Source organism: Oryctolagus cuniculus, chromosome 5 (genome assembly GCF_964237555.1).
Source record: "Oryctolagus cuniculus chromosome 5, mOryCun1.1, whole genome shotgun sequence".
Classification (NCBI taxonomy): domain Eukaryota; kingdom Metazoa; phylum Chordata; class Mammalia; order Lagomorpha; family Leporidae; genus Oryctolagus; species Oryctolagus cuniculus.
Genome location: NC_091436.1, coordinates 153243666 through 153254990, shown reverse-complemented (window position 1 = coordinate 153254990; position 11325 = coordinate 153243666). Strand labels below are relative to the sequence as shown.

Below are 11325 nucleotides of genomic sequence, written 5' to 3'. Positions count from 1 at the left end.
ATTGCCAAGGACAGATTAAATGCATGAGGTGAACTAGAAATCAGGGACAGAGATGGGAGCCTTGGAAAGCTTGTTCAGTGAGGAAAATGGATGCCGGGTGGGGTGGGGAGTGCAGCCACTGCCAGAGGGGACAGTGAGAACATTGCGGCTACAGCAACAATGGAAGGGAGGGGGCAGAGGCCTCAGTGGTGGGGATGACGGAGGACAGAGGTAATGTGACCATTTACATAGAGGGAAATTACTGAAGATATAACCAGATGAACACAGGCATAGAAAGCATTCACAGGAGAGAAGTTCAGCATCTCCCCCCAAATAACGGAAAAATACCATCAACCCTAAAAGACCCGTTTGAAAGCAGAAAAAGATGACTATACCTTTTTTCCATATTACACATTTTCTCAGGATTCAGCACCACTACGGCAGGAACCGGTTTTGGCTCCTGCCACTGAAACACATTTTCTAGGGAGATTTCACACACTGAGCTGGATCTCATTTGCTACAATTTTCCTAAAGAAGTTTCTACATATTTAGAATCCCAGTAGAGCCATGAGGACTGGAAGCTTGGGTCAGTTCCGCAGGTGAAGACACTCTCCTGAGGCAAATCAACAGTAGGTGTACTGAGAAATACTATATCAGGCCCTGAGGGAGATACTAAGATGAAAACTCACTGGTTCTGCTTTCTGGGCATTTGCAATATGTAGAGATTTTGTAGAAAGCTAAAAGAGAGAGGGGTAGAATAATGGACTAATGGATGGGTAGATTATGCACAGAAGAAAAAAAAAGCAGAAAAGGCAGACAACCCAATAGAAAAATGGGAGAATGCCTTGAACAGACATTTCATAAGGAGAAAGTCTAAGTGTTTTATGGACATATAAAAAAGACAATTCATTAGTCGTTTGAAAATAAAAACCACGTGAGATACCACCAGACACTTATCAGAACAGAGTTAAATGAAGAAGGTGGAAAACAGCAAACACTGGCAAAGGTGTGGAGCAATGGAACTTTCAGGCCCTGTAATTTTGAGTGTAAATTAGAACTCTGCAAAACTGCTAGGCAGTGTCTCTCAAAGCTAAATGTACAACTTAACGACTCACAGCTTCACTTAGAAAGGCATACATCCATTCACAGAATCAGTACAGCACTGTTCACTGGAGCACTGTCTATAATAGCCCAAACAGGAAACAACTAAATTGCCCTTGAAGGGAAGAATGAGTAACTATATCACGGACTACTGATACAGCAACAAGAATGAACAGATCTCGGTAGGCGACTCAGTGGGTGGTTCTCATAGACACAATGAAAGAAGTCAGAGTAACCCTCTTCTAAAGATTTGTACAGAATGATTAAAAACAGGTACAACTACTCTACTTTAAAAAGTCAAGGGGCCAGTGCTGTGGCGTAGCGAATAAAGCTGCCCCCTGCATTGCTGGCATCCCATATGGGTGCTGGTCGAGTCCAGGCTGCTCCACTTCCGATCCAGCTCTCTGCTATGGCCTGGGAAAGCAGTAGAAGATGGCCCAAGTCCTTGGGCCCCTGCACCCACGTGGGAGACCTGGAGGAAGCTTCTGGCTCCTGGCTTTGGATTGGCACAGCTCTGGCTGTTTGTGGTCATCTGGGAAGTGAACCATCAGATGAAAGACCTCTCTGCCTCTCCTCTCTGTAACTCTACCTCTCAAATAAATAAATGAATCTTAAAAAAAAAAAAAGTCAAGGTAGTAATTTTCCTTGAGCATGAAGGGAAAGTCTTGACCAGATGGGGAGTGCCTAAGAATGGCTCCTGTGGTATTGATGAGGTTTTTTTCTCATATTGGGTGTTAGTTAAGTACATATGTGTGTGTTTACTTTGTGAAAAGTACACATTGATGATTTGTACAATTATGTATGTAGACAGTTTACTAAAATAACTTTATATTGTTTCATCCATTTCAAAGCTTCTTCTCATTTGGCTTAGATCTCAGCAAAGCAGTTGGGACTGGATCTTGGTCCCCTACCTTCCTGTTCTTCCTCTTCCCCTCTCCCCGCTCCTTTGCTGCACTCTCTACTACTATCAGAGCAGGACAGAAAGCAGTGGGACAATCTGTGTTTGATTTCAGATCAAAGCTCAATTCCCATACTGCTCCAGTTTCCAAAACACCCTGAGAGCATCAGTTGGCTCAGGAGCTAAGAACAACAAAGGCTCAGGCTGTCTAGATTTTCTGAGCGGCTGCTCTGATTCCTGACACACTGCATCTATAGGACAGATTTTTAGCATATTTCTCCTTCTTTAATGGCTTGAGGAAGAAATGTCATTTACATTTCCTAATGGATTCAGAGTAGATGCAATTGTGAACTGGTTGGACGCAGGTCTAATCCACCCCCACCCTCACTCCACCCCCAATATCCAATCCCTAAAGGATAGTTTCTCACATTACTGGCCAAGCAAATTATTTCACTTTTCTCAAATAGCTTATTGTCATCTATTTGATGATGAGATTATCCACTTTTTCTCTTTAGCTATTAAATATTATGAGTTATATTAACATACTCTTTAGTGCTGAGTAATATTCCTTGAGTATTCTTTTATCTATACAGGAGAATTTGATTTTCCTGTCATTTATTTAGGACTTTGGGGCTGTGCTGATGGAGGCACCTGGCTCTACGCATCCACGTGTTCTGTGTGCCTTTATCACGTGTGGATATGAGGCAGCTGCCCATTTCGCAAACAGGAAAAAAAAAAAAAACTTCTCTTATTCGCCAACACTCTGGAAAAGATGAACATTCTAGAATAGGATTTTTAAAATTACTATTGTCATTTGAAGACTTGAAAACTACAGAGGCTTAACGCCATTTTGAGAAGTCTTTGATAATCCTTTTCAATATCCATGACAGCTATTGGTCCATTAAAGGGGTTCTATATTTTCTTTGATCAGTTTGACAATTTATATTACCCTGGAGTATTATCCATTTTATACACAATTTTAAATGTATTTGGGAAATATTCAAAGTTTTATTAAATTATCTTCTTTTAACAAATTCCTTTGATTATATCTGAGGTTTTAGTTCCTTCTGTGCTTCTGACGGAGGGCATGCGCTTCCTTAGACCACTCAGTGTTTGTTTATTTTAAAGATGGTTGTCTTTTTCATTTTCTTGCCTATTAACTTCATCCTTTATCATTTACCCCTTTTGTTCTTTTAAATCTAATTTTGAATATGTAGCTAATTTATTTTCATTTAATTATTAAAGAGGTTATTGCCTAGAGGATTTCTCCTCCAAGTGCACCTTTGGAGGAAGATGGCTTTTTGTGGTTGTGTGCCACCCAAATTCACTGATGAATTTCTCACGTTAATAACCCGTGGAGTGAGAAAACAATTGACTGCTGACTCTCTCCCTAGACACAAGAGGGAACTGCCACATGGAGACCGCTAACACTTCACCCATGGACAGCCTCTTGGGTTTTGTCAGTGGCCTCTGAAAATTTTGCTTCAGCCTGTTGCACTCAATATAGTACTTTTACATTGAACACTTTCCATACGAGAATTATGCCATTTGCATCATATTAGGTACCATCCTTGCTGCTGTTATTTTATTTGGATGTAATTCAAGGTCTGGAATGAGGATGAGGCAAATAAAGTACTCAGGGAGCTGTATTTAGGAAGCAGTCTTCCTTTAGCTCTTGCTGATACGGAACTGGCACGTGGGTGTGGTGCCTCTTGCCTCCTGCAACTAAGCCCTGATGCCTGAGAATTTTTTGTTCCCCTGACCATCCCTCACCTTTCTTCTTCTCAAAACATTTCAATGGAGGTCAGTTCTTTCAGTTGTTGTGTTTTTTTTTTTTTAACAATACTTGCATAATCCTCTGAGTCCCAAAATGGTTGAGAATTTCTTTCCTGTTATGCTATATTATCATTATGGAGTTTTAATACATTAAAATATTGACTTAGCCAGAAACAGAATTATTGTTTCACAATTTTTCTTCATCAAAACACTATTGACTTCCTGCCGTTCTCCTCTAATGTCTAATATGGTGAAGACGTCTGATGAGCCAGCTAATTTTGGTAGGAGGAGAACATTCTGGCTACCTGCTGAAGGATCCTTTTCCCTGGAATTCCATTTATTGTCACCAAGATCCTCCAAGGTGCTGAGCGCTTGCAGCTGACATTGCCTTGAGTATGATGAGTAAGTTTTGTTCCAGCTAGTGGTCTTACTTAGGGTTCCCTTCAATCTGGTTTTAGTTAGTGACTCCTCAGTGTGCTGTGTTTTCTTCACTAGGAACCTCTCATCTGGGCATCTGCATAGAAGGACCTTATTTATCGTCCATCTCCTGCCTTCTGCTGACTCTCATCCTCAGACTTGTTTCTTTGCTTTCTTCATGAACTTCTCAGTAGCAGAGGCACACAAACACTTTTTAAGGTCTTCCTCTACTTCCCTCAGTTCCAACTTATTTCCTGAAATTGCTTAAGAATGTGCCCATGTCCACAATATCCCTATGGCCACGTTCAGAAAGAAAAGCATCCATGTCTTACTTTAGCACAACTTCTGAAGAGTAACCACCTTCTTATTGTCAACAAGGGGATGATTCCAAGTATTGGTTTTGGGATAAACTGTTAACAACTAATACTTTCACCTCAGCTCCAGATTTGCCTGCCTTTCCTTGTCTGCTGCATTGTTTTTACTATAGGCAAAGATTGGCCAGAGTGAGAATGTTCTAAAATCAGGACAACCGAAACAGCACAATTTAAGGAACTGGTTCTTTAAAAAGCACTATTAGTTTGAGACACACACACATAGAGAGAGAAAGAGAGGGAGAGAGAGAGAGACAGAGACACACAGAGAGAGAGAGAGAGACATATACAGGCTAGCATCTACTGCTTTATTCCCTACATGTCTGCAATGGCTGGTTGTGGGTCATGGCCAAAGCCAGGAGCCAGGAACTCAATCCAGGTCTGTCTCCCACATGGATAGCAATAACACAATCACTTGAGCCATCATGGCTGCCTTCAGGGTCTGCATTAGCAGGAAGTTAGAGTCAGGAGTCAGAGCTGCAAACAAAACCTAGGTATTTCAGTGTGTGGTAGGAGCATCTTAATAGAATTTCAATCACCAGGTTCAATAACTACCCTGGGAATTGGTTTTTCAAATGAAGCCATAATATTTTCCCAGAGCACCAAGTGTAAGACTATATTTGATAAAATCCTCAGATGAAAACTTACATGATTAATTCTAGATTTGGGATGAATTATACAACAAAGTTAAAATCTTTATTAAAATCAAATCAAAGCATGAAATGCTTTTTAAAAAATTGGCATTTAAACTTTATTTTTATATGTCTGCATGTATTTGAAAGGCAGAGTGTGTGTGTGTGTGTGTGAGAGAGAGAGAGAGTGCGCGCGCGCTCCCATCCTCTGGTTCACTCCCCAAATGTCCACAACCAGACAAAATTCATAGCCAGGTACTGAATCTAGGTCTTCTATGTGGGTGACAGGGAACCAACTAATGAACCATTACCTACTGCCCCTTGGAGTCTGCATTAGCAAGAAGCTGGAGCCAGGAGTGGAGGCAGGACTTGAATCCAGGCACTGTGATATAGGATGTGGGCATCTTAGCCACTAAGCCAAAACCCTGCCCCATGAAATATTCATTCTAATTTTAGTCATCTCTCATCATATTTCATCTTTAAAAAGTGAATGCTTCCTTTTCTTTGTAAAGTCATTTATTTATATTTTTGATAAAAAGTTTTAGATATCAAGTTAGATATGCTCAAAAGGGCACCTAAAGTTTTTTAAGTTATTTTGCATAGCACACCTTCAAAAGACTTTGAAGACATATATATATATATATATATATATATACAAATGGTTTATTTCTAAGCAGTATGCATTCTGATATTTGCTATTTCTGGTCTTCTTTAAATGTTTTCCAAGCATGGTTTGTTAATTAAAATCGTTCTTTTATGCTGCCAGTTCTTCTGTCCTCTTAGCCATAGTCACCTTTTGACTTTTTAATAACCTGCTTCCTGAAGCATAGGTTTGTTTCATATCAAAGCTGTAGGAATGTTAGGAATTTATTCTTACTTTCTTGAGGAAAATGTCTATAAGACTATATTAATCATGGGGTTGGCGCTGTGGCACAAAAGGTTAATCCTCCACCTTCAGCACCGGCATTCCATATGGGCAATGGTTAGAGTCCCGGCTGCTCCACTTCTGCTCCTGCTCTCAGCTATGGCCTGGAAAAGCAGTAGAAGATGGCCCAAGTGCTTGGGCTCCTGCACCCACGGTGGGAGACCCAGAGAGGCTCCTGGCTCCTGGCTTCGGATTGACCCAGCTCCAGCCGTTGCAGCCAATTGGGGAGTGAACCAATGGATACAAGACCTCTCTCTCTGTCTCTCCCTCTCACTGCCTGTAACTCTACTTGCCAAATAAATAATAAATAAATAAAAACTTGTAAAAAAAAAAAGCCTATATCAATTATAGTCCATGACACTGATTTTTTTTTTTTAAGTTTTCATCAGTGAGGACTTTTATATTGTAGTTGTAGAAACCCACTCAGGATTGGGTAAGCCATAAATAGATTCAATTCAAGAAATTGAGGTAGGGGCTACTTTGAGGAGCAAAAGCAGACTTGAAAGGTGATAGCTGCAGTGGCTTTCTCCATTGCTGGAATACACAGATTAGAACCTGCAATCTCTTGTCCTTCTAATTAGTACTTATGGTAGATAGAGAATTCCATTGGTGAAATTTTCGTAAAGTGTTCACTCTTTCTTGAACAGAGCCCGGGAAGCTGATGGGCAGGGAGTCAACGACCCTTTCAGCGTCCAGAGGGTCAGACCACCGCAATCCACTATCAACAGTGTCACCAACAACAAAGTGTCATTCCCCAAAATAAAGTTGAAATTCTGGTAAGAACTGGTAATATATCTTAGAAATAAGTTTCTATAAATTTAACTTTTCCTTTTTCACTTTTGTGGAATAAGACCAGTTCTGCCTAAGCTATGTTTCGTGCCAAACTAAGGTGAGATAGCTTCTTTTTAGAACTCCTCTTTTTGCTCAGGATGCCACTACAATTCTTTTTTTTTTTTTCCCCAGATTTATTTTATTTATTTTAAAGAGTTACAGGGAAAGTAGAGACAGAGAGACATCTTCCATCTGCTGGCTCAGCCCCCAGATGATATCAAAGCCATGAGCCAGGAGCTTCACTCAGGTCTCCCACGTGGGTGCAGGTGCCCAACCACTTGGGCCATCCTCTGCTGCCTTCTCAGGCACATCAGCAGGGAGCTGGACTGGAAGTGGAGCAGCTGGGACTCGAACCCGGGTCCGTGGGATGCCACCGATGCTGGTCAGAGCTTTAACCCACTGCGCCATAGTGCCTACACACGCCGCTACAATTCTTAAGACTTGAACTGTAACCAGATGCTGTTGGTTTATTAATCTATTTATTTAAATAATTTCAGTATACAGACAGAAGGAGCCGAGTCCACGGGCATCCTGCAGGGGGCGCAAAGGCGCTCCTCAGATCGTATGGAAACTACTTGGAAAATGTTCACTTCTAGCTGCTTTTCTGAAACCTGGGAGGCCCTGCGGCTTCTGATCGTTGACTCTTCAGTTGGAGGAAGTGCTTCCTAGCCTTACAGGTAAATCAGCCCCCACAGTCCAACATTGCACATCCCCTGGGCCAGGGACGTAAGAGGAAGGTACAGCGAGGCAGAGGGGCTGAGCCCTGGGGAGACAGTGAACAGCTTCCTTCCTAATAGCTTTTTTTTTTTTTTTTTTTTTTTTTTTGACAGGCAGAGTGGACAGTGAGAGAGAGAGACAGAGAGAAAGGTCTTCCTTTGCCGTTGGTTCACCCTCCAATAGCCGCCGCGGCGCAGCGTGCTGATCCAAAGCCAGGAGCCAGGTGCTTCTCCTGGTCTCCCATGTGGGTGCAGGGCCCAAGCACTTGGGCCATCCTCCACTGCACTCCCTGGCCACAGCAGAGAGCTGGCCTGGAAAAGGGGCAACCAGGACAGAATCCAGCGCCCCGACCGGGACTAGAACCCGCTGTGCCAGCGCCGCAAGGCGGAGGATTAGCCTATTGAGCCACGGCGCCGGCATTCCTAATAGCTTTATAAGCACAAGGGGGCTGGTGCCAAGAGCTCTAATTCTTGCTCTGGCTCTGAAGGAGTGACTGTCTCGAGTCATTTGGAGACAGCAGCATACGTACCTGCTGGCACACAGAGGATGGATGTGGATGAGCCTCATGTGTGCATACATATGGAGGAACTACAATGTGTCCAACAGGCTCAGAACGGTGGCCTAGAACATGATCTACAACTAAGAGACAAGGGAGGAACTCTTTGCTCCTGTGCAGACATCGTCATTATCCACAAATTTCTTCAAAGTTAGTCATTACTGGGTTTCGCATTGAGTTCTTGTCATCAGACCTGCATGGCTCCAGGTGTGCACAGGAGACTGTGAGATCAGCTCGCTTATCTTGCAGGCTGTCCCCGTCTCTGCTGGAGTCAGTTAGACGTGCCTGACCTGCTTATCTACAGCCCTAACCAAACACAGCAGCAGCCTGTGGATGGGGCGAGAGCTCAGAAGGCAGCACCTGGCTCAACAGCCAAGTGGACATGCTGGACCTGGACCTGGACCTGGACCTGGTGCCTGGGAGGTAGCCCTCTCCCCACCCCACACATCCTGCAGAGCTGGGTGGGCTCTGCCGTCTGCTTCACCACTAAAAACCCTCTGCACTGGCTGTGGGCTCTTCCCCGCCTCCATCTGCCTTGTTTTCTGTTGTGTGATTTGGCACCGACTCTGTCTGCCAACTCAGCGATTCCAGGGTCATTGCCTTGTTGCCCCATGGAAAGGATGTCACAGCATCTGCCATCCGCCCTCCCTCTTAACTCTGGGCTTTCAGCATCGCTGTGTTCTCTCTCGGGTCCCACGGCTCTCTCTTCTTCCCATGTCTTGTTGGCTTCCCACTCTCTCCTCTTTCCCCACACTGATTCCTCCTTGCTACCTTCATGCTCGAAGTTTAGAAACATCTGCAAACTCTCATTGTTTGTAGGCACCAAACCCTGTCTCCTGCATAGTCACCATATACTATCTCTAATTCCCAGACCAGCAGAGCCCTGCATTTACATTTCCACTGTACGCGATTTCCCACCTGCAAACCTCCCACTCAAATACTCCATCTCCCGGGAAGTCTCACAACATGTCCCCAGGTAGCATCACTCACCCAGCAGAGTCCTTGTCGCATCTTATTTTAATTATAGTTCTGCACATGTTTTTCTATCTGAATATAACCTCCAAGAAGGTGGTAACCATCTTTTCTTTTAGTTCAGTTCATAACAAATAGCCTGACATGAAATGGGTGTGTAATACCAATATCATTTCTTAATAAGAGAACAAATCCACTTTTATTTGTTTTTTAATAGTTTAAATCCTTGAGGGGTACAGCATCACACAGATTCTGTGTCCAGAGGCCTTCACAGAAAGATTGCTTCGGAGTTTGGCATGAACCATGCTTCTGTTGACATAAGCATGAGTTACCTTTTCCCAGATTTCTCTGGTTTTGTTGTTTGCCTCTAGGAGTCACTGCGTTGTTCTTTGCTTTGTACACATGAGCATATCTCTTGCCCAAACAGAATTCAGTTTTATCTCAAGCATAAACATCTTTCATTTTAACAGGTACTGAGTGCTTCCATTGGTTCCAGAGACCCTGCTGATGGCCAGCAAGGATGGTCCCACACCACAGTCTTCCAGACATAGCCGCCTTCTAGAAGTCCTGTTCCCTTCCTGCAGGCCTCCAAGCTCTGAGAGGGCAGAAAAGATGTGATAAGGATACTTTGAATGGGAATAACTGAATGAGTATTTCAAGATTCCCTGAAGCTCCCAAAATGTTATAATACAAAAGAAAAATGAATCTAAAACACTTGCCTCAAATTTTGTCTACACCATGGTTTCAAATCAAAATTTTTCAAAGGTAGAGTAAGAAAACCAACATGAGAAATCCATTTGGTTGAAAATTCTTAGTGTATTAGGGTGATAAATACTGGGCAGTTTTTCCTGTTTCCCAAAATGTGTTTTAAATAACAATAAAATAATCAGTACATGCACATGAGTTTTTTATAAATTATTTTACTATTTAAGATTTTTGATTAATATGCAACACTTATCTACATCTGTGGGTATAGTGCAATACTTCAACACATTTACATAGCATAAACTGATCAAGAAAGGCAACCAGCCTTCCCATCTCCTTATCTTCTTATGTTTGTAGTCCTCCAGCTCATCACGCAGTATAGAATATAATGTAGTGAACTGTAGTCACCTCTCTGTGCCATGGTGCAGTGGAACTGGTTCTATCCCACTGGGTTTGTTCCCATTTTCTGGCCTCCCCCTATCTTCCCTCCCCCACCCTTCTCTGCCTGCAGTATCACTATTCTAAGTTCAACTGTTTTTTAACTTCTATATATGTCTTCCTGTGTGTGGCTTATTTCACTTAACATAATGATATCCAGTTCTATCCATTTAGCTGTAAATGTCAGGATTTCATTCTGTTTAATGGCTGGATACTACTTCATTATGCATGTGTATCACATTTTCTTCATTCTGTTGATGAAGACCTAGGTTGATTCTGAATCTTGGTTATTGTGGATACTGCTGCAATTAACAGGAGAAGGCAAGTATCTCTTTCATATTCTGATTTCAGTTCCTTCAGGACTGAAATACACTCTGAAGTGGAATCACTGGGGCAAATGGTAGACCTATTTTTAATTTGTTGAGGAACTTCCATACTGTTTTTCATAAAGGCAATGGACTTCTTAACAATATTAAGTCTGCCAATCCATGACCATCTCTCCATTTGTTTAGATCTCTCTGGACTTCTTTCTTCTGTGTTTAACAGCTCTCCACTTACACGTTTCACATGCATTTTTAAAAGAATTATTCCTAAGGACTTCATATTTTTGTAACTGTCTTGATTTTATTTTTAAAATTCCAAAGTCAAACCCATTCTTGGAATATAGAAATACAGTTTACTGTGAGTGACAGAGGGAGAGATAGAAATAAAGAGATCGTGTATCTGCTGGTTCACTACTCAAATGCTGGGGCCAGGCCAGACCATAGCCAGGAGCCAGGAACACTGTCTAGGTTGTCTCACATGAGTGGCAGGGACATAAATACTTGAGCCGCCATTGCTGCTTCTCCAGGCACTTTAGATGGAAGCTGGATCAGAGGCAGAGGAGCCAGGACTCAATCTGGCACTCTGATATGGAATGCAGGCATCCCAAGTGGTAGCTCAACCCACTTTACCGCAGTGTCCACCCTACAGTTTGCTCTCTGCATTGACCTGGTAGCCTATAACTG

The 11325-nt window shown here is 42.6% G+C and overlaps 1 long non-coding RNA gene across 1 annotated transcript; it reads left to right on the top strand.

Moving 5' to 3' along the window:
* The first annotated feature begins 6777 nt into the window (after positions 1-6777).
* On the top strand, positions 6778-10053 carry LOC127493082 (uncharacterized). The gene is made up of 3 exons (XR_007923042.2): positions 6778-6875; positions 7428-7607; positions 9646-10053. It is a non-coding gene; the product is annotated as an uncharacterized lncRNA (long non-coding RNA).
* The last annotated feature ends 1272 nt before the right edge of the window (positions 10054-11325 follow it).